The sequence below is a fragment of the Cavia porcellus genome, unplaced genomic scaffold (genome assembly GCF_034190915.1).
Source record: "Cavia porcellus strain 051 isolate PalLab524CR breed Dunkin Hartley unplaced genomic scaffold, mCavPor4.1 scaffold_26, whole genome shotgun sequence".
Classification (NCBI taxonomy): domain Eukaryota; kingdom Metazoa; phylum Chordata; class Mammalia; order Rodentia; family Caviidae; genus Cavia; species Cavia porcellus.
Genome location: NW_026947509.1, coordinates 25,788,498 through 25,809,617, shown reverse-complemented (window position 1 = coordinate 25,809,617; position 21,120 = coordinate 25,788,498). Strand labels below are relative to the sequence as shown.

The following is a 21,120-nucleotide window of genomic DNA, read 5'->3' as shown; positions in this document are numbered from 1 at the left end:
GCTCACCGGGCTCCCGCGTGGCAGGCACGCAGAGCTGGCCGTGGCCTCTCCCCCACTGCTGAGCGGTGACATCCGCCTCAAGCAAAGGACGCTCCACAGCGCGTCCCCGGGCACCCCTGTCTACTCAAGGTGAACTGTCATGCCCTGTGCCTTGGTGAGCCTGAGGTGGGGGCGGTGGGGACAGCGGCCGGCCGGGGCCTCTGCAGACGAGGAGGCCAAGAGGCCTGCAGCCCCACGTGTCGCAGTCTCCTCTGCACAGAGCCCTTTGCACGAGCGGGACTGGGCACCGCCAGAGAGCAGTGAGGCCCCCACCTCCCTCCATTCCCCCAAGGAGCCCAAGCACGCCCAGACACGCCAGCACAAACTCGCACACAGACACACGGGCACACACACACACATACCCATAAGCGTGGGCACGCACACGTACACACACACACACACACACACACACACACACACACACACTCACACCCCGAGAAGAGAAACGTGGAGGGCCTTTCCGGGCTCCTCAGACATCTGGGCACCAAAGGCAGGAAGCCGCTCACACCCTCCAGGCAGGTTGTGCCACGCTTAAGGCTTACACTCTCTCCGGCTCAGCCCACGCTTTTTCCCCCTCTGCCACAGGCACACAGACACCTTCCTCATCTGGGGTCCCTGGAGCTCTTGCCAAATCTCTGCGTTTGCTCTCTGCCACCTCAGCTCATCTGCTTAGCCCTCAGCTCGGGGGCAGGCCGATGGGACTAGGGGATTGTATCCCCTTCCCACCGAGCTCTCAGGGAGCCTTGCTCTTCCAGAGACTTCCCCTAACAGTATGGTGGCGGCCTCCGGAAGTGGTGGGAAGACTGGAACGAGGTGAGGCACGAGAGGCTGGGGACCTTAGGCAGGGCAAGCCAACTGCCATCTCCAGCCAGGAGGCCACCGGAAACACATGTCAGCCCTCCGTCCATCTCTGCCACCATCATCCGGAATGAAGCAAGCATGGGCCTCCTGGCCCAGCACCCGGAGACTTCATACCAAATGCAGCTAGATCCATAGGCACACTTCAGAAGAATCACAAGGAGAGAGAGACACACGCAGAGAGAGAAAGAGACAGAGAGAGAGAGAAAGAGACAGACAGACAGACAGACAGACAGACAGACAGAGAGACCCAGAGACAGAGAGACAGGGAAACAGAGAATGAAAGAGAGTGAGAGTGAGAACAAAAACTAGCCCGAGAGCTGGACAGAGATCCACACAGGAAGGCAGCAAGACCCAAACCCAGGGTGAGGGCCAGAGGGAGACAGATAGGGTGTGTGGAGCAGCGCAGCCTGGGCAATTGGAAGCAGTGGGAGACAGAGGCAGCAAGAGATGGCTCCTTGGTGTGTGGAAGGAGGGAGGCGGGAGGCAGGGGTGTGGAGTGGAGCAGGCAGGGTGAGGGGCGTGCCAGGTGGGTCCACCCCTGGGCTGTGTGGCGCAGGTGGGCGCGCGGTGTGCAGGGCCAGTTGGCGTGTGCGGAGAGCTGGAGGGTCTGAGGTGGCAGAAGGCTGCAGCGTAGAGCAAAGTGGCGGAGCCGGAGGGCATGTGGAGGGTGCAAGGGGAGGCGGCCTCCCCTCGGGCTAAAATGAAAAGAGCGGGTCTGGAGCTTGTGTGTGTGTGTGTGTGTGTGTGTGTGTGTGTGTGTGTGTGTGTGTGTGTGTTTGCGTGTGTGTGTTTGCGCTCTGGTGGTGGCTGGCCTGGCCCAGCGAGTGTGCCTCCGGATGGGGCAAAGGCGCAGATGCCTCAGCAGGGGAGGAGGCGACAGGCGGCTTCCCCAGGGGTCCGTGGGTGCAGCTCGCGCCAGGAAGCCGGGGTGGCGGGGTCCGGAGCGCTGGGTGAGAGTGGGCAGGCAGGGTGCCGCGCCGCGCCGCGCCGCGGGTGTGCGCGCAAAAGCGTCAGGCACGTCCTTCGAGCCGGAATCGAACCAGCGACCTAAGAATGTCCACAGATGGCTGTTGGGGCTACGGTCCTCCGCTCTACCAGCTGAGCTATCGAAGGGTGCACGTCTCGGGGGCCTGGGCGCGCGGTTTTCCGGAGCCCAGGGAGGCCGAGGCCCCGGAAGGCCAGAGGTCCGCGGGCCTGGGACTGGGAGTGGGAGTGGGCAGCCAGCCGGGAGACTGGAGCCCGGGTGTGGCTCTGCTTTGCGGGCGGAGCCCAGCCTGGGGGCGAAGCGGTTGCGGCAGCCGGGGGGGGGGGGGGCACCAGGGCGGGCACCGGGGCGGGCGGGCAGTGCGTCTGTGATTGAGTGGGTGGCATCCGCGCCCACGGCCTCGGCCCTCTTGCCCGTCGTGGCCTCTCGCTGTGGCCCGGCGTGCGGGATGCCCGCGCCGCCCGGGTGGTCTGAAAGCTGCGGGGGAGCCCCGAGTGCACGGCCCGGGTCGGTGCGCCGGGGTGGGCCGGGGTGGGCCGGGGTGGGCTGGAGGAGGGCGGCGACAGGGGAGGGCAGCGGGAGATCCGGCCTGGGCGGCCAGCAGGCGACCTCCAAGGGCAGAGGCGCAGCAGCCAGGCCACGCCACGGGGTCCGGCTGAGGTCCCTGTCGGGGCGCCAGCCGGAAGCACCTGGATTCCCCCACCCTCCGCGCCACGGCTGCGCCCCCGGTGGCGGGAGACGGTGGCCCTGGGGCTTGGCCCGGACTCTCAGAGGCCCCCGCAGACAGGACGGCGACAGGGGTCCACAGGCAGGCCAGCCCAGGAGGGGTGGGGTGCGGGCATGGCTGCAGCCTCTGCCACGCCCGCCCCGGCGGGACTCCCCTGGCAGAGGGGCGGGAGGGCGCAACTCCATGGCTTCCCGAGGGGCCCAGGCCGCAAGAGAGCATGCCCACTGCGGGGTCCGGTTCGGATCCCCGCCCAGGCGCCCACCGAGGCCTTGCCACAGGTTTCTGTGTGCTGCGTGCCCAGCGCCCCCGAACGTTGGCTCTGCTGGCCGCCCAGACGGAGACCCACAGTCGGGGTCGGGGGTCGGGTGGGCAGCTGCCAGCGGCTCGCACCGAGGCCAGGCATCCTCCACTGGGGTGGCGGCCACCCTCAGGCACCGCTGGCCGCCTGCGTCCTCCACCCAGCTAGCTCATCCCCCAGTCCCCTTGCCCGCCCCAAAGGCACGGGAGCCCGTCCAGCCAAGGCCCAGGCTTGCGCCTCGGGCCAGTGCTCACCGGGCTCCCGCGTGGCAGGCACGCAGAGCTGGCCGTGGCCTCTCCCCCACTGCTGAGCGGTGACATCCGCCTCAAGCAAAGGACGCTCCACAGCGCGTCCCCGGGCACCCCTGTCTACTCAAGGTGAACTGTCATGCCCTGTGCCTTGGTGAGCCTGAGGTGGGGGCGGTGGGGACAGCGGCCGGCCGGGGCCTCTGCAGACGAGGAGGCCAAGAGGCCTGCAGCCCCACGTGTCGCAGTCTCCTCTGCACAGAGCCCTTTGCACGAGCGGGACTGGGCACCGCCAGAGAGCAGTGAGGCCCCCACCTCCCTCCATTCCCCCAAGGAGCCCAAGCACGCCCAGACACGCCAGCACAAACTCGCACACAGACACACGGGCACACACACACACATACCCATAAGCGTGGGCACGCACACGTACGTACACACACACACACACACACACACACACACACACACACTCACACCCCGAGAAGAGAAACGTGGAGGGCCTTTCCGGGCTCCTCAGACATCTGGGCACCAAAGGCAGGAAGCCGCTCACACCCTCCAGGCAGGTTGTGCCACGCTTAAGGCTTACACTCTCTCCGGCTCAGCCCACGCTTTTTCCCCCTCTGCCACAGGCACACAGACACCTTCCTCATCTGGGGTCCCTGGAGCTCTTGCCAAATCTCTGCGTTTGCTCTCTGCCACCTCAGCTCATCTGCTTAGCCCTCAGCTCGGGGGCAGGCCGATGGGACTAGGGGATTGTATCCCCTTCCCACCGAGCTCTCAGGGAGCCTTGCTCTTCCAGAGACTTCCCCTAACAGTATGGTGGCGGCCTCCGGAAGTGGTGGGAAGACTGGAACGAGGTGAGGCACGAGAGGCTGGGGACCTTAGGCAGGGCAAGCCAACTGCCATCTCCAGCCAGGAGGCCACCGGAAACACATGTCAGCCCTCCGTCCATCTCTGCCACCATCATCCGGAATGAAGCAAGCATGGGCCTCCTGGCCCAGCACCCGGAGACTTCATACCAAATGCAGCTAGATCCATAGGCACACTTCAGAAGAATCACAAGGAGAGAGAGACACACGCAGAGAGAGAAAGAGACAGAGAGAGAGAGAAAGAGACAGACAGACAGACAGACAGACAGACAGACAGAGAGACCCAGAGACAGAGAGACAGGGAAACAGAGAATGAAAGAGAGTGAGAGTGAGAACAAAAACTAGCCCGAGAGCTGGACAGAGATCCACACAGGAAGGCAGCAAGACCCAAACCCAGGGTGAGGGCCAGAGGGAGACAGATAGGGTGTGTGGAGCAGCGCAGCCTGGGCAATTGGAAGCAGTGGGAGACAGAGGCAGCAAGAGATGGCTCCTTGGTGTGTGGAAGGAGGGAGGCGGGAGGCAGGGGTGTGGAGTGGAGCAGGCAGGGTGAGGGGCGTGCCAGGTGGGTCCACCCCTGGGCTGTGTGGCGCAGGTGGGCGCGCGGTGTGCAGGGCCAGTTGGCGTGTCCGGAGAGCTGGAGGGTCTGAGGTGGCAGAAGGCTGCAGCGTAGAGCAAAGTGGCGGAGCCGGAGGGCATGTGGAGGGTGCAAGGGGAGGCGGCCTCCCCTCGGGCTAAAATGAAAAGAGCGGGTCTGGAGCTTGTGTGTGTGTGTGTGTGTGTGTGTGTGTGTGTGTGTGTGTGTTTGCGTGTGTGTGTTTGCGCTCTGGTGGTGGCTGGCCTGGCCCAGCGAGTGTGCCTCCGGATGGGGCAAAGGCGCAGATGCCTCAGCAGGGGAGGAGGCGACAGGCGGCTTCCCCAGGGGTCCGTGGGTGCAGCTCGCGCCAGGAAGCCGGGGTGGCGGGGTCCGGAGCGCTGGGTGAGAGTGGGCAGGCAGGGTGCCGCGCCGCGCCGCGCCGCGGGTGTGCGCGCAAAAGCGTCAGGCACGTCCTTCGAGCCGGAATCGAACCAGCGACCTAAGAATGTCCACAGATGGCTGTTGGGGCTACGGTCCTCCGCTCTACCAGCTGAGCTATCGAAGGGTGCACGTCTCGGGGGCCTGGGCGCGCGGTTTTCCGGAGCCCAGGGAGGCCGAGGCCCCGGAAGGCCAGAGGTCCGCGGGCCTGGGACTGGGAGTGGGAGTGGGCAGCCAGCCGGGAGACTGGAGCCCGGGTGTGGCTCTGCTTTGCGGGCGGAGCCCAGCCTGGGGGCGAAGCGGTTGCGGCAGCCGGGGGGGGGGGGGCACCGGGGCGGGCACCGGGGCGGGCGGGCAGTGCGTCTGTGATTGAGTGGGTGGCATCCGCGCCCACGGCCTCGGCCCTCTTGCCCGTCGTGGCCTCTCGCTGTGGCCCGGCGTGCGGGATGCCCGCGCCGCCCGGGTGGTCTGAAAGCTGCGGGGGAGCCCCGAGTGCACGGCCCGGGTCGGTGCGCCGGGGTGGGCCGGGGTGGGCCGGGGTGGGCTGGAGGAGGGCGGCGACAGGGGAGGGCAGCGGGAGATCCGGCCTGGGCGGCCAGCAGGCGACCTCCAAGGGCAGAGGCGCAGCAGCCAGGCCACGCCACGGGGTCCGGCTGAGGTCCCTGTCGGGGCGCCAGCCGGAAGCACCTGGATTCCCCCACCCTCCGCGCCACGGCTGCGCCCCCGGTGGCGGGAGACGGTGGCCCTGGGGCTTGGCCCGGACTCTCAGAGGCCCCCGCAGACAGGACGGCGACAGGGGTCCACAGGCAGGCCAGCCCAGGAGGGGTGGGGTGCGGGCATGGCTGCAGCCTCTGCCACGCCCGCCCCGGCGGGACTCCCCTGGCAGAGGGGCGGGAGGGCGCAACTCCATGGCTTCCCGAGGGGCCCAGGCCGCAAGAGAGCATGCCCACTGCGGGGTCCGGTTCGGATCCCCGCCCAGGCGCCCACCGAGGCCTTGCCACAGGTTTCTGTGTGCTGCGTGCCCAGCGCCCCCGAACGTTGGCTCTGCTGGCCGCCCAGACGGAGACCCACAGTCGGGGTCGGGGGTCGGGTGGGCAGCTGCCAGCGGCTCGCACCGAGGCCAGGCATCCTCCACTGGGGTGGCGGCCACCCTCAGGCACCGCTGGCCGCCTGCGTCCTCCACCCAGCTAGCTCATCCCCCAGTCCCCTTGCCCGCCCCAAAGGCACGGGAGCCCGTCCAGCCAAGGCCCAGGCTTGCGCCTCGGGCCAGTGCTCACCGGGCTCCCGCGTGGCAGGCACGCAGAGCTGGCCGTGGCCTCTCCCCCACTGCTGAGCGGTGACATCCGCCTCAAGCAAAGGACGCTCCACAGCGCGTCCCCGGGCACCCCTGTCTACTCAAGGTGAACTGTCATGCCCTGTGCCTTGGTGAGCCTGAGGTGGGGGCGGTGGGGACAGCGGCCGGCCGGGGCCTCTGCAGACGAGGAGGCCAAGAGGCCTGCAGCCCCACGTGTCGCAGTCTCCTCTGCACAGAGCCCTTTGCACGAGCGGGACTGGGCACCGCCAGAGAGCAGTGAGGCCCCCACCTCCCTCCATTCCCCCAAGGAGCCCAAGCACGCCCAGACACGCCAGCACAAACTCGCACACAGACACACGGGCACACACACACACATACCCATAAGCGTGGGCACGCACACGTACGTACACACACACACACACACACACACACACACACACACACACACTCACACCCCGAGAAGAGAAACGTGGAGGGCCTTTCCGGGCTCCTCAGACATCTGGGCACCAAAGGCAGGAAGCCGCTCACACCCTCCAGGCAGGTTGTGCCACGCTTAAGGCTTACACTCTCTCCGGCTCAGCCCACGCTTTTTCCCCCTCTGCCACAGGCACACAGACACCTTCCTCATCTGGGGTCCCTGGAGCTCTTGCCAAATCTCTGCGTTTGCTCTCTGCCACCTCAGCTCATCTGCTTAGCCCTCAGCTCGGGGGCAGGCCGATGGGACTAGGGGATTGTATCCCCTTCCCACCGAGCTCTCAGGGAGCCTTGCTCTTCCAGAGACTTCCCCTAACAGTATGGTGGCGGCCTCCGGAAGTGGTGGGAAGACTGGAACGAGGTGAGGCACGAGAGGCTGGGGACCTTAGGCAGGGCAAGCCAACTGCCATCTCCAGCCAGGAGGCCACCGGAAACACATGTCAGCCCTCCGTCCATCTCTGCCACCATCATCCGGAATGAAGCAAGCATGGGCCTCCTGGCCCAGCACCCGGAGACTTCATACCAAATGCAGCTAGATCCATAGGCACACTTCAGAAGAATCACAAGGAGAGAGAGACACACGCAGAGAGAGAAAGAGACAGAGAGAGAGAGAAAGAGACAGACAGACAGACAGACAGACAGACAGACAGAGAGACCCAGAGACAGAGAGACAGGGAAACAGAGAATGAAAGAGAGTGAGAGTGAGAACAAAAACTAGCCCGAGAGCTGGACAGAGATCCACACAGGAAGGCAGCAAGACCCAAACCCAGGGTGAGGGCCAGAGGGAGACAGATAGGGTGTGTGGAGCAGCGCAGCCTGGGCAATTGGAAGCAGTGGGAGACAGAGGCAGCAAGAGATGGCTCCTTGGTGTGTGGAAGGAGGGAGGCGGGAGGCAGGGGTGTGGAGTGGAGCAGGCAGGGTGAGGGGCGTGCCAGGTGGGTCCACCCCTGGGCTGTGTGGCGCAGGTGGGCGCGCGGTGTGCAGGGCCAGTTGGCGTGTGCGGAGAGCTGGAGGGTCTGAGGTGGCAGAAGGCTGCAGCGTAGAGCAAAGTGGCGGAGCCGGAGGGCATGTGGAGGGTGCAAGGGGAGGCGGCCTCCCCTCGGGCTAAAATGAAAAGAGCGGGTCTGGAGCTTGTGTGTGTGTGTGTGTGTGTGTGTGTGTGTTTGCGTGTGTGTGTTTGCGCTCTGGTGGTGGCTGGCCTGGCCCAGCGAGTGTGCCTCCGGATGGGGCAAAGGCGCAGATGCCTCAGCAGGGGAGGAGGCGACAGGCGGCTTCCCCAGGGGTCCGTGGGTGCAGCTCGAGCCAGGAAGCCGGGGTGGCGGGGTCCGGAGCGCTGGGTGAGAGTGGGCAGGCAGGGTGCCGCGCCGCGCCGCGCCGCGGGTGTGCGCGCAAAAGCGTCAGGCACGTCCTTCGAGCCGGAATCGAACCAGCGACCTAAGAATGTCCACAGATGGCTGTTGGGGCTACCGTCCTCCGCTCTACCAGCTGAGCTATCGAAGGGTGCACGTCTCCGGGGCCTGGGCGCGCGGTTTTCCAGAGCCCAGGGAGGCCGAGGCCCCGGAAGGCCAAAGGTCCGCGGGCCTGGGACTGGGAGTGGGAGTGGGCAGCCAGCCGGGAGACTGGAGCCCGGGTGTGGCTCTGCTTTGCGGGCGGAGCCCAGCCCGGGGGCGAAGCGGTTGCGGCAGCCGGGGCGGGCACCGGGGCGGGCGGGCAGTGCGTCTGTGATTGAGTGGGTGGCATCCGCGCCCACGGCCTCGGCCCTCTTGCCTGTCGTGGCCTCTCGCTGTGGCCCGGCGTGCGGGATGCCCGCGCCGCCCGGGTGGTCTGAAAGCTGCGGGGGAGCCCCGAGTGCACGGCCCGGGTCGGTGCGCCGGGGTGGGCCGGGGTGGGCCGGGGTGGGCTGGAGGAGGGCGGCGACAGGGGAGGGCAGCGGGAGATCCGGCCTGGGCGGCCAGCAGGCGACCTCCAAGGGCAGAGGCGCAGCAGCCAGGCCACGCCACGGGGTCCGGCTGAGGTCCCTGTCGGGGCGCCAGCCGGAAGCACCTGGATTCCCCCACCCTCCGCGCCACGGCTGCGCCCCCGGTGGCGGGAGACGGTGGCCCTGGGGCTTGGCCCGGACTCTCAGAGGCCCCCGCAGACAGGACGGCGACAGGGGTCCACAGGCAGGCCAGCCCAGGAGGGGTGGGGTGCGGGCATGGCTGCAGCCTCTGCCACGCCCGCCCCGGCGGGACTCCCCTGGCAGAGGGGCGGGAGGGCGCAACTCCATGGCTTCCCGAAGGGCCCAGGCCGCAAGAGAGCATGCCCACTGCGGGGTCCGGTTCGGATCCCCGCCCAGGCGCCCACCGAGGCCTTGCCACAGGTTTCTGTGTGCTGCGTGCCCAGCGCCCCCGAACGTTGGCTCTGCTGGCCGCCCAGACGGAGACCCACAGTCGGGGTCGGGGGTCGGGTGGGCAGCTGCCAGCGGCTCGCACCGAGGCCAGGCATCCTCCACTGGGGTGGCGGCCACCCTCAGGCACCGCTGGCCGCCTGCGTCCTCCACCCAGCTAGCTCATCCCCCAGTCCCCTTGCCCGCCCCAAAGGCACGGGAGCCCGTCCAGCCAAGGCCCAGGCTTGCGCCTCGGGCCAGTGCTCACCGGGCTCCCGCGTGGCAGGCACGCAGAGCTGGCCGTGGCCTCTCCCCCACTGCTGAGCGGTGACATCCGCCTCAAGCAAAGGACGCTCCACAGCGCGTCCCCGGGCACCCCTGTCTACTCAAGGTGAACTGTCATGCCCTGTGCCTTGGTGAGCCTGAGGTGGGGGCGGTGGGGACAGCGGCCGGCCGGGGCCTCTGCAGACGAGGAGGCCAAGAGGCCTGCAGCCCCACGTGTCGCAGTCTCCTCTGCACAGAGCCCTTTGCACGAGCGGGACTGGGCACCGCCAGAGAGCAGTGAGGCCCCCACCTCCCTCCATTCCCCCAAGGAGCCCAAGCACGCCCAGACACGCCAGCACAAACTCGCACACAGACACACGGGCACACACACACACATACCCATAAGCGTGGGCACGCACACGTACGTACACACACACACACACACACACACACACACACACACACTCACACCCCGAGAAGAGAAACGTGGAGGGCCTTTCCGGGCTCCTCAGACATCTGGGCACCAAAGGCAGGAAGCCGCTCACACCCTCCAGGCAGGTTGTGCCACGCTTAAGGCTTACACTCTCTCCGGCTCAGCCCACGCTTTTTCCCCCTCTGCCACAGGCACACAGACACCTTCCTCATCTGGGGTCCCTGGAGCTCTTGCCAAATCTCTGCGTTTGCTCTCTGCCACCTCAGCTCATCTGCTTAGCCCTCAGCTCGGGGGCAGGCCGATGGGACTAGGGGATTGTATCCCCTTCCCACCGAGCTCTCAGGGAGCCTTGCTCTTCCAGAGACTTCCCCTAACAGTATGGTGGCGGCCTCCGGAAGTGTGGGAAGACTGGAACGAGGTGAGGCACGAGAGGCTGGGGACCTTAGGCAGGGCAAGCCAACTGCCATCTCCAGCCAGGAGGCCACCGGAAACACATGTCAGCCCTCCGTCCATCTCTGCCACCATCATCCGGAATGAAGCAAGCATGGGCCTCCTGGCCCAGCACCCGGAGACTTCATACCAAATGCAGCTAGATCCATAGGCACACTTCAGAAGAATCACAAGGAGAGAGAGACACACGCAGAGAGAGAAAGAGACAGAGAGAGAGAGAAAGAGACAGACAGACAGACAGACAGACAGACAGACAGAGAGACCCAGAGACAGAGAGACAGGGAAACAGAGAATGAAAGAGAGTGAGAGTGAGAACAAAAACTAGCCCGAGAGCTGGACAGAGATCCACACAGGAAGGCAGCAAGACCCAAACCCAGGGTGAGGGCCAGAGGGAGACAGATAGGGTGTGTGGAGCAGCGCAGCCTGGGCAATTGGAAGCAGTGGGAGACAGAGGCAGCAAGAGATGGCTCCTTGGTGTGTGGAAGGAGGGAGGCGGGAGGCAGGGGTGTGGAGTGGAGCAGGCAGGGTGAGGGGCGTGCCAGGTGGGTCCACCCCTGGGCTGTGTGGCGCAGGTGGGCGCGCGGTGTGCAGGGCCAGTTGGCGTGTCCGGAGAGCTGGAGGGTCTGAGGTGGCAGAAGGCTGCAGCGTAGAGCAAAGTGGCGGAGCCGGAGGGCATGTGGAGGGTGCAAGGGGAGGCGGCCTCCCCTCGGGCTAAAATGAAAAGAGCGGGTCTGGAGCTTGTGTGTGTGTGTGTGTGTGTGTGTGTGTGTGTGTGTGTGTGTGTGTTTGCGTGTGTGTGTTTGCGCTCTGGTGGTGGCTGGCCTGGCCCAGCGAGTGTGCCTCCGGATGGGGCAAAGGCGCAGATGCCTCAGCAGGGGAGGAGGCGACAGGCGGCTTCCCCAGGGGTCCGTGGGTGCAGCTCGAGCCAGGAAGCCGGGGTGGCGGGGTCCGGAGCGCTGGGTGAGAGTGGGCAGGCAGGGTGCCGCGCCGCGCCGCGCCGCGGGTGTGCGCGCAAAAGCGTCAGGCACGTCCTTCGAGCCGGAATCGAACCAGCGACCTAAGAATGTCCACAGATGGCTGTTGGGGCTACCGTCCTCCGCTCTACCAGCTGAGCTATCGAAGGGTGCACGTCTCCGGGGCCTGGGCGCGCGGTTTTCCAGAGCCCAGGGAGGCCGAGGCCCCGGAAGGCCAAAGGTCCGCGGGCCTGGGACTGGGAGTGGGAGTGGGCAGCCAGCCGGGAGACTGGAGCCCGGGTGTGGCTCTGCTTTGCGGGCGGAGCCCAGCCCGGGGGCGAAGCGGTTGCGGCAGCCGGGGCGGGCACCGGGGCGGGCGGGCAGTGCGTCTGTGATTGAGTGGGTGGCATCCGCGCCCACGGCCTCGGCCCTCTTGCCTGTCGTGGCCTCTCGCTGTGGCCCGGCGTGCGGGATGCCCGCGCCGCCCGGGTGGTCTGAAAGCTGCGGGGGAGCCCCGAGTGCACGGCCCGGGTCGGTGCGCCGGGGTGGGCCGGGGTGGGCCGGGGTGGGCTGGAGGAGGGCGGCGACAGGGGAGGGCAGCGGGAGATCCGGCCTGGGCGGCCAGCAGGCGACCTCCAAGGGCAGAGGCGCAGCAGCCAGGCCACGCCACGGGGTCCGGCTGAGGTCCCTGTCGGGGCGCCAGCCGGAAGCACCTGGATTCCCCCACCCTCCGCGCCACGGCTGCGCCCCCGGTGGCGGGAGACGGTGGCCCTGGGGCTTGGCCCGGACTCTCAGAGGCCCCCGCAGACAGGACGGCGACAGGGGTCCACAGGCAGGCCAGCCCAGGAGGGGTGGGGTGCGGGCATGGCTGCAGCCTCTGCCACGCCCGCCCCGGCGGGACTCCCCTGGCAGAGGGGCGGGAGGGCGCAACTCCATGGCTTCCCGAGGGGCCCAGGCCGCAAGAGAGCATGCCCACTGCGGGGTCCGGTTCGGATCCCCGCCCAGGCGCCCACCGAGGCCTTGCCACAGGTTTCTGTGTGCTGCGTGCCCAGCGCCCCCGAACGTTGGCTCTGCTGGCCGCCCAGACGGAGACCCACAGTCGGGGTCGGGGGTCGGGTGGGCAGCTGCCAGCGGCTCGCACCGAGGCCAGGCATCCTCCACTGGGGTGGCGGCCACCCTCAGGCACCGCTGGCCGCCTGCGTCCTCCACCCAGCTAGCTCATCCCCCAGTCCCCTTGCCCGCCCCAAAGGCACGGGAGCCCGTCCAGCCAAGGCCCAGGCTTGCGCCTCGGGCCAGTGCTCACCGGGCTCCCGCGTGGCAGGCACGCAGAGCTGGCCGTGGCCTCTCCCCCACTGCTGAGCGGTGACATCCGCCTCAAGCAAAGGACGCTCCACAGCGCGTCCCCGGGCACCCCTGTCTACTCAAGGTGAACTGTCATGCCCTGTGCCTTGGTGAGCCTGAGGTGGGGGCGGTGGGGACAGCGGCCGGCCGGGGCCTCTGCAGACGAGGAGGCCAAGAGGCCTGCAGCCCCACGTGTCGCAGTCTCCTCTGCACAGAGCCCTTTGCACGAGCGGGACTGGGCACCGCCAGAGAGCAGTGAGGCCCCCACCTCCCTCCATTCCCCCAAGGAGCCCAAGCACGCCCAGACACGCCAGCACAAACTCGCACACAGACACACGGGCACACACACACACATACCCATAAGCGTGGGCACGCACACGTACGTACACACACACACACACACACACACACACACACACACTCACACCCCGAGAAGAGAAACGTGGAGGGCCTTTCCGGGCTCCTCAGACATCTGGGCACCAAAGGCAGGAAGCCGCTCACACCCTCCAGGCAGGTTGTGCCACGCTTAAGGCTTACACTCTCTCCGGCTCAGCCCACGCTTTTTCCCCCTCTGCCACAGGCACACAGACACCTTCCTCATCTGGGGTCCCTGGAGCTCTTGCCAAATCTCTGCGTTTGCTCTCTGCCACCTCAGCTCATCTGCTTAGCCCTCAGCTCGGGGGCAGGCCGATGGGACTAGGGGATTGTATCCCCTTCCCACCGAGCTCTCAGGGAGCCTTGCTCTTCCAGAGACTTCCCCTAACAGTATGGTGGCGGCCTCCGGAAGTGGTGGGAAGACTGGAACGAGGTGAGGCACGAGAGGCTGGGGACCTTAGGCAGGGCAAGCCAACTGCCATCTCCAGCCAGGAGGCCACCGGAAACACATGTCAGCCCTCCGTCCATCTCTGCCACCATCATCCGGAATGAAGCAAGCATGGGCCTCCTGGCCCAGCACCCGGAGACTTCATACCAAATGCAGCTAGATCCATAGGCACACTTCAGAAGAATCACAAGGAGAGAGAGACACACGCAGAGAGAGAAAGAGACAGAGAGAGAGAGAAAGAGACAGACAGACAGACAGACAGACAGACAGACAGAGAGACCCAGAGACAGAGAGACAGGGAAACAGAGAATGAAAGAGAGTGAGAGTGAGAACAAAAACTAGCCCGAGAGCTGGACAGAGATCCACACAGGAAGGCAGCAAGACCCAAACCCAGGGTGAGGGCCAGAGGGAGACAGATAGGGTGTGTGGAGCAGCGCAGCCTGGGCAATTGGAAGCAGTGGGAGACAGAGGCAGCAAGAGATGGCTCCTTGGTGTGTGGAAGGAGGGAGGCGGGAGGCAGGGGTGTGGAGTGGAGCAGGCAGGGTGAGGGGCGTGCCAGGTGGGTCCACCCCTGGGCTGTGTGGCGCAGGTGGGCGCGCGGTGTGCAGGGCCAGTTGGCGTGTGCGGAGAGCTGGAGGGTCTGAGGTGGCAGAAGGCTGCAGCGTAGAGCAAAGTGGCGGAGCCGGAGGGCATGTGGAGGGTGCAAGGGGAGGCGGCCTCCCCTCGGGCTAAAATGAAAAGAGCGGGTCTGGAGCTTGTGTGTGTGTGTGTGTGTGTGTGTGTGTGTTTGCGTGTGTGTGTTTGCGCTCTGGTGGTGGCTGGCCTGGCCCAGCGAGTGTGCCTCCGGATGGGGCAAAGGCGCAGATGCCTCAGCAGGGGAGGAGGCGACAGGCGGCTTCCCCAGGGGTCCGTGGGTGCAGCTCGAGCCAGGAAGCCGGGGTGGCGGGGTCCGGAGCGCTGGGTGAGAGTGGGCAGGCAGGGTGCCGCGCCGCGCCGCGCCGCGGGTGTGCGCGCAAAAGCGTCAGGCACGTCCTTCGAGCCGGAATCGAACCAGCGACCTAAGAATGTCCACAGATGGCTGTTGGGGCTACGGTCCTCCGCTCTACCAGCTGAGCTATCGAAGGGTGCACGTCTCCGGGGCCTGGGCGCGCGGTTTTCCAGAGCCCAGGGAGGCCGAGGCCCCGGAAGGCCAAAGGTCCGCGGGCCTGGGACTGGGAGTGGGAGTGGGCAGCCAGCCGGGAGACTGGAGCCCGGGTGTGGCTCTGCTTTGCGGGCGGAGCCCAGCCCGGGGGCGAAGCGGTTGCGGCAGCCGGGGCGGGCACCGGGGCGGGCGGGCAGTGCGTCTGTGATTGAGTGGGTGGCATCCGCGCCCACGGCCTCGGCCCTCTTGCCCGTCGTGGCCTCTCGCTGTGGCCCGGCGTGCGGGATGCCCGCGCCGCCCGGGTGGTCTGAAAGCTGCGGGGGAGCCCCGAGTGCACGGCCCGGGTCGGTGCGCCGGGGTGGGCCGGGGTGGGCTGGAGGAGGGCGGCGACAGGGGAGGGCAGCGGGAGATCCGGCCTGGGCGGCCAGCAGGCGACCTCCAAGGGCAGAGGCGCAGCAGCCAGGCCACGCCACGGGGTCCGGCTGAGGTCCCTGTCGGGGCGCCAGCCGGAAGCACCTGGATTCCCCCACCCTCCGCGCCACGGCTGCGCCCCCGGTGGCGGGAGACGGTGGCCCTGGGGCTTGGCCCGGACTCTCAGAGGCCCCCGCAGACAGGACGGCGACAGGGGTCCACAGGCAGGCCAGCCCAGGAGGGGTGGGGTGCGGGCATGGCTGCAGCCTCTGCCACGCCCGCCCCGGCGGGACTCCCCTGGCAGAGGGGCGGGAGGGCGCAACTCCATGGCTTCCCGAGGGGCCCAGGCCGCAAGAGAGCATGCCCACTGCGGGGTCCGGTTCGGATCCCCGCCCAGGCGCCCACCGAGGCCTTGCCACAGGTTTCTGTGTGCTGCGTGCCCAGCGCCCCCGAACGTTGGCTCTGCTGGCCGCCCAGACGGAGACCCACAGTCGGGGTCGGGGGTCGGGTGGGCAGCTGCCAGCGGCTCGCACCGAGGCCAGGCATCCTCCACTGGGGTGGCGGCCACCCTCAGGCACCGCTGGCCGCCTGCGTCCTCCACCCAGCTAGCTCATCCCCCAGTCCCCTTGCCCGCCCCAAAGGCACGGGAGCCCGTCCAGCCAAGGCCCAGGCTTGCGCCTCGGGCCAGTGCTCACCGGGCTCCCGCGTGGCAGGCACGCAGAGCTGGCCGTGGCCTCTCCCCCACTGCTGAGCGGTGACATCCGCCTCAAGCAAAGGACGCTCCACAGCGCGTCCCCGGGCACCCCTGTCTACTCAAGGTGAACTGTCATGCCCTGTGCCTTGGTGAGCCTGAGGTGGGGGCGGTGGGGACAGCGGCCGGCCGGGGCCTCTGCAGACGAGGAGGCCAAGAGGCCTGCAGCCCCACGTGTCGCAGTCTCCTCTGCACAGAGCCCTTTGCACGAGCGGGACTGGGCACCGCCAGAGAGCAGTGAGGCCCCCACCTCCCTCCATTCCCCCAAGGAGCCCAAGCACGCCCAGACACGCCAGCACAAACTCGCACACAGACACACGGGCACACACACACACATACCCATAAGCGTGGGCACGCACACGTACGTACACACACACACACACACACACACACACACACACTCACACCCCGAGAAGAGAAACGTGGAGGGCCTTTCCGGGCTCCTCAGACATCTGGGCACCAAAGGCAGGAAGCCGCTCACACCCTCCAGGCAGGTTGTGCCACGCTTAAGGCTTACACTCTCTCCGGCTCAGCCCACGCTTTTTCCCCCTCTGCCACAGGCACACAGACACCTTCCTCATCTGGGGTCCCTGGAGCTCTTGCCAAATCTCTGCGTTTGCTCTCTGCCACCTCAGCTCATCTGCTTAGCCCTCAGCTCGGGGGCAGGCCGATGGGACTAGGGGATTGTATCCCCTTCCCACCGAGCTCTCAGGGAGCCTTGCTCTTCCAGAGACTTCCCCTAACAGTATGGTGGCGGCCTCCGGAAGTGGTGGGAAGACTGGAACGAGGTGAGGCACGAGAGGCTGGGGACCTTAGGCAGGGCAAGCCAACTGCCATCTCCAGCCAGGAGGCCACCGGAAACACATGTCAGCCCTCCGTCCATCTCTGCCACCATCATCCGGAATGAAGCAAGCATGGGCCTCCTGGCCCAGCACCCGGAGACTTCATACCAAATGCAGCTAGATCCATAGGCACACTTCAGAAGAATCACAAGGAGAGAGAGACACACGCAGAGAGAGAAAGAGACAGAGAGAGAGAGAAAGAGACAGACAGACAGACAGACAGACAGACAGACAGAGAGACCCAGAGACAGAGAGACAGGGAAACAGAGAATGAAAGAGAGTGAGAGTGAGAACAAAAACTAGCCCGAGAGCTGGACAGAGATCCACACAGGAAGGCAGCAAGACCCAAACCCAGGGTGAGGGCCAGAGGGAGACAGATAGGGTGTGTGGAGCAGCGCAGCCTGGGCAATTGGAAGCAGTGGGAGACAGAGGCAGCAAGAGATGGCTCCTTGGTGTGTGGAAGGAGGGAGGCGGGAGGCAGGGGTGTGGAGTGGAGCAGGCAGGGTGAGGGGCGTGCCAGGTGGGTCCACCCCTGGGCTGTGTGGCGCAGGTGGGCGCGCGGTGTGCAGGGCCAGTTGGCGTGTGCGGAGAGCTGGAGGGTCTGAGGTGGCAGAAGGCTGCAGCGTAGAGCAAAGTGGCGGAGCCGGAGGGCATGTGGAGGGTGCAAGGGGAGGCGGCCTCCCCTCGGGCTAAAATGAAAAGAGCGGGTCTGGAGCTTGTGTGTGTGTGTGTGTGTGTGTGTGTGTGTTTGCGTGTGTGTGTTTGCGCTCTGGTGGTGGCTGGCCTGGCCCAGCGAGTGTGCCTCCGGATGGGGCAAAGGCGCAGATGCCTCAGCAGGGGAGGAGGCGACAGGCGGCTTCCCCAGGGGTCCGTGGGTGCAGCTCGAGCCAGGAAGCCGGGGTGGCGGGGTCCGGAGCGCTGGGTGAGAGTGGGCAGGCAGGGTGCCGCGCCGCGCCGCGCCGCGGGTGTGCGCGCAAAAGCGTCAGGCACGTCCTTCGAGCCGGAATCGAACCAGCGACCTAAGAATGTCCACAGATGGCTGTTGGGGCTACGGTCCTCCGCTCTACCAGCTGAGCTATCGAAGGGTGCACGTCTCCGGGGCCTGGGCGCGCGGTTTTCCAGAGCCCAGGGAGGCCGAGGCCCCGGAAGGCCAAAGGTCCGCGGGCCTGGGACTGGGAGTGGGAGTGGGCAGCCAGCCGGGAGACTGGAGCCCGGGTGTGGCTCTGCTTTGCGGGCGGAGCCCAGCCCGGGGGCGAAGCGGTTGCGGCAGCCGGGGCGGGCACCGGGGCGGGCGGGCAGTGCGTCTGTGATTGAGTGGGTGGCATCCGCGCCCACGGCCTCGGCCCTCTTGCCCGTCGTGGCCTCTCGCTGTGGCCCGGCGTGCGGGATGCCCGCGCCGCCCGGGTGGTCTGAAAGCTGCGGGGGAGCCCCGAGTGCACGGCCCGGGTCGGTGCGCCGGGGTGGGCCGGGGTGGGCTGGAGGAGGGCGGCGACAGGGGAGGGCAGCGGGAGATCCGGCCTGGGCGGCCAGCAGGCGACCTCCAAGGGCAGAGGCGCAGCAGCCAGGCCACGCCACGGGGTCCGGCTGAGGTCCCTGTCGGGGCGCCAGCCGGAAGCACCTGGATTCCCCCACCCTCCGCGCCACGGCTGCGCCCCCGGTGGCGGGAGACGGTGGCCCTGGGGCTTGGCCCGGACTCTCAGAGGCCCCCGCAGACAGGACGGCGACAGGGGTCCACAGGCAGGCCAGCCCAGGAGGGGTGGGGTGCGGGCATGGCTGCAGCCTCTGCCACGCCCGCCCCGGCGGGACTCCCCTGGCAGAGGGGCGGGAGGGCGCAACTCCATGGCTTCCCGAGGGGCCCAGGCCGCAAGAGAGCATGCCCACTGCGGGGTCCGGTTCGGATCCCCGCCCAGGCGCCCACCGAGGCCTTGCCACAGGTTTCTGTGTGCTGCGTGCCCAGCGCCCCCGAACGTTGGCTCTGCTGGCCGCCCAGACGGAGACCCACAGTCGGGGTCGGGGGTCGGGTGGGCAGCTGCCAGCGGCTCGCACCGAGGCCAGGCATCCTCCACTGGGGTGGCGGCCACCCTCAGGCACCGCTGGCCGCCTGCGTCCTCCACCCAGCTAGCTCATCCCCCAGTCCCCTTGCCCGCCCCAAAGGCACGGGAGCCCGTCCAGCCAAGGCCCAGGCTTGCGCCTCGGGCCAGTGCTCACCGGGCTCCCGCGTGGCAGGCACGCAGAGCTGGCCGTGGCCTCTCCCCCACTGCTGAGCGGTGACATCCGCCTCAAGCAAAGGACGCTCCACAGCGCGTCCCCGGGCACCCCTGTCTACTCAAGGTGAACTGTCATGCCCTGTGCCTTGGTGAGCCTGAGGTGGGGGCGGTGGGGACAGCGGCCGGCCGGGGCCTCTGCAGACGAGGAGGCCAAGAGGCCTGCAGCCCCACGTGTCGCAGTCTCCTCTGCACAGAGCCCTTTGCACGAGCGGGACTGGGCACCGCCAGAGAGCAGTGAGGCCCCCACCTCCCTCCATTCCCCCAAGGAGCCCAAGCACGCCCAGACACGCCAGCACAAACTCGCACACAGACACACGGGCACACACACACACATACCCATAAGCGTGGGCACGCACACGTACGTACACACACACACACACACACACACACACACACACTCACACCCCGAGAAGAGAAACGTGGAGGGCCTTTCCGGGCTCCTCAGACATCTGGGCACCAAAGGCAGGAAGCCGCTCACACCCTCCAGGCAGGTTGTGCCACGCTTAAGGCTTACACTCTCTCCGGCTCAGCCCACGCTTTTTCCCCCTCTGCCACAGGCACACAGACACCTTCCTCATCTGGGGTCCCTGGAGCTCTTGCCAAATCTCTGCGTTTGCTCTCTGCCACCTCAGCTCATCTGCTTAGCCCTCAGCTCGGGGGCAGGCCGATGGGACTAGGGGATTGTATCCCCTTCCCACCGAGCTCTCAGGGAGCCTTGCTCTTCCAGAGACTTCCCCTAACAGTATGGTGGCGGCCTCCGGAAGTGGTGGGAAGACTGGAACGAGGTGAGGCACGAGAGGCTGGGGACCTTAGGCAGGGCAAGCCAACTGCCATCTCCAGCCAGGAGGCCACCGGAAACACATGTCAGCCCTCCGTCCATCTCTGCCACCATCATCCGGAATGAAGCAAGCATGGGCCTCCTGGCCCAGCACCCGGAGACTTCATACCAAATGCAGCTAGATCCATAGGCACACTTCAGAAGAATCACAAGGAGAGAGAGACACACGCAGAGAGAGAAAGAGACAGAGAGAGAGAGAAAGAGACAGACAGACAGACAGACAGACAGACAGACAGAGAGACCCAGAGACAGAGAGACAGGGAAACAGAGAATGAAAGAGAGTGAGAGTGAGAACAAAAACTAGCCCGAGAGCTGGACAGAGATCCACACAGGAAGGCAGCAAGACCCAAACCCAGGGTGAGGGCCAGAGGGAGACAGATAGGGTGTGTGGAGCAGCGCAGCCTGGGCAATTGGAAGCAGTGGGAGACAGAGGCAGCAAGAGATGGCTCCTTGGTGTGTGGAAGGAGGGAGGCGGGAGGCAGGGGTGTGGAGTGGAGCAGGCAGGGTGAGGGGCGTGCCAGGTGGGTCCACCCCTGGGCTGTGTGGCGCAGGTGGGCGCGCGGTGTGCAGGGCCAGTTGGCGTGTGCGGAGAGCTGGAGGGTCTGAGGTGGCAGAAGGCTGCAGCGTAGAGCAAAGTGGCGGAGCCGGAGGGCATGTGGAGGGTGCAAGGGGAGGCGGCCTCCCCTCGGGCTAAAATGAAAAGAGCGGGTCTGGAGCTTGTGTGTGTGTGTGTGTGTGTGTGTGTGTGTTTGCGTGTGTGTGTTTGCGCTCTGGTGGTGGCTGGCCTGGCCCAGCGAGTGTGCCTCCGGATGGGGCAAAGGCGCAGATGCCTCAGCAGGGGAGGAGGCGACAGGCGGCTTCCCCAGGGGTCCGTGGGTGCAGCTCGAGCCAGGAAGCCGGGGTGGCGGGGTCCGGAGCGCTGGGTGAGAGTGGGCAGGCAGGGTGCCGCGCCGCGCCGCGCCGCGGGTGTGCGCGCAAAAGCGTCAGGCACGTCCTTCGAGCCGGAATCGAACCAGCGACCTAAGAATGTCCACAGATGGCTGTTGGGGCTACGGTCCTCCGCTCTACCAGCTGAGCTATCGAAGGGTGCACGTCTCCGGGGCCTGGGCGCGCGGTTTTCCAGAGCCCAGGGAGGCCGAGGCCCCGGAAGGCCAAAGGTCCGCGGGCCTGGGACTGGGAGTGGGAGTGGGCAGCCAGCCGGGAGACTGGAGCCCGGGTGTGGCTCTGCTTTGCGGGCGGAGCCCAGCCCGGGGGCGAAGCGGTTGCGGCAGCCGGGGCGGGCACCGGGGCGGGCGGGCAGTGCGTCTGTGATTGAGTGGGTGGCATCCGCGCCCACGGCCTCGGCCCTCTTGCCCGTCGTGGCCTCTCGCTGTGGCCCGGCGTGCGGGATGCCCGCGCCGCCCGGGTGGTCTGAAAGCTGCGGGGGAGCCCCGAGTG

General features: G+C 66.9%; 7 non-coding genes across 7 annotated transcripts; all 7 read right to left on the bottom strand.

Moving 5' to 3' along the window:
• Positions 1 to 1,919: 1,919 nt before the first annotated feature.
• On the bottom strand, positions 1,920 to 2,013 carry Trnay-gua (transfer RNA tyrosine (anticodon GUA)). The gene is made up of 2 exons: positions 1,977 to 2,013; positions 1,920 to 1,955 (listed from the first exon to the last, which is right to left on the bottom strand). It is a non-coding gene; the product is annotated as a tRNA-Tyr (tRNA).
• Positions 2,014 to 5,069: 3,056 nt separating this feature from the next.
• Trnay-gua (transfer RNA tyrosine (anticodon GUA)) lies at positions 5,070 to 5,163 on the bottom strand. Its single transcript has 2 exons — positions 5,127 to 5,163; positions 5,070 to 5,105 (listed from the first exon to the last, which is right to left on the bottom strand). It is a non-coding gene; the product is annotated as a tRNA-Tyr (tRNA).
• A 3,047-nt stretch (positions 5,164 to 8,210) lies between these two features.
• Positions 8,211 to 8,304, bottom strand: Trnay-gua (transfer RNA tyrosine (anticodon GUA)). The gene is made up of 2 exons: positions 8,268 to 8,304; positions 8,211 to 8,246 (listed from the first exon to the last, which is right to left on the bottom strand). It is a non-coding gene; the product is annotated as a tRNA-Tyr (tRNA).
• A 3,041-nt stretch (positions 8,305 to 11,345) lies between these two features.
• On the bottom strand, positions 11,346 to 11,439 carry Trnay-gua (transfer RNA tyrosine (anticodon GUA)). Its single transcript has 2 exons — positions 11,403 to 11,439; positions 11,346 to 11,381 (listed from the first exon to the last, which is right to left on the bottom strand). It is a non-coding gene; the product is annotated as a tRNA-Tyr (tRNA).
• A 3,024-nt stretch (positions 11,440 to 14,463) lies between these two features.
• Positions 14,464 to 14,557, bottom strand: Trnay-gua (transfer RNA tyrosine (anticodon GUA)). The gene is made up of 2 exons: positions 14,521 to 14,557; positions 14,464 to 14,499 (listed from the first exon to the last, which is right to left on the bottom strand). It is a non-coding gene; the product is annotated as a tRNA-Tyr (tRNA).
• A 3,012-nt stretch (positions 14,558 to 17,569) lies between these two features.
• On the bottom strand, positions 17,570 to 17,663 carry Trnay-gua (transfer RNA tyrosine (anticodon GUA)). Its single transcript has 2 exons — positions 17,627 to 17,663; positions 17,570 to 17,605 (listed from the first exon to the last, which is right to left on the bottom strand). It is a non-coding gene; the product is annotated as a tRNA-Tyr (tRNA).
• Positions 17,664 to 20,675: 3,012 nt separating this feature from the next.
• Trnay-gua (transfer RNA tyrosine (anticodon GUA)) lies at positions 20,676 to 20,769 on the bottom strand. Its single transcript has 2 exons — positions 20,733 to 20,769; positions 20,676 to 20,711 (listed from the first exon to the last, which is right to left on the bottom strand). It is a non-coding gene; the product is annotated as a tRNA-Tyr (tRNA).
• Positions 20,770 to 21,120: the final 351 nt, after the last annotated feature.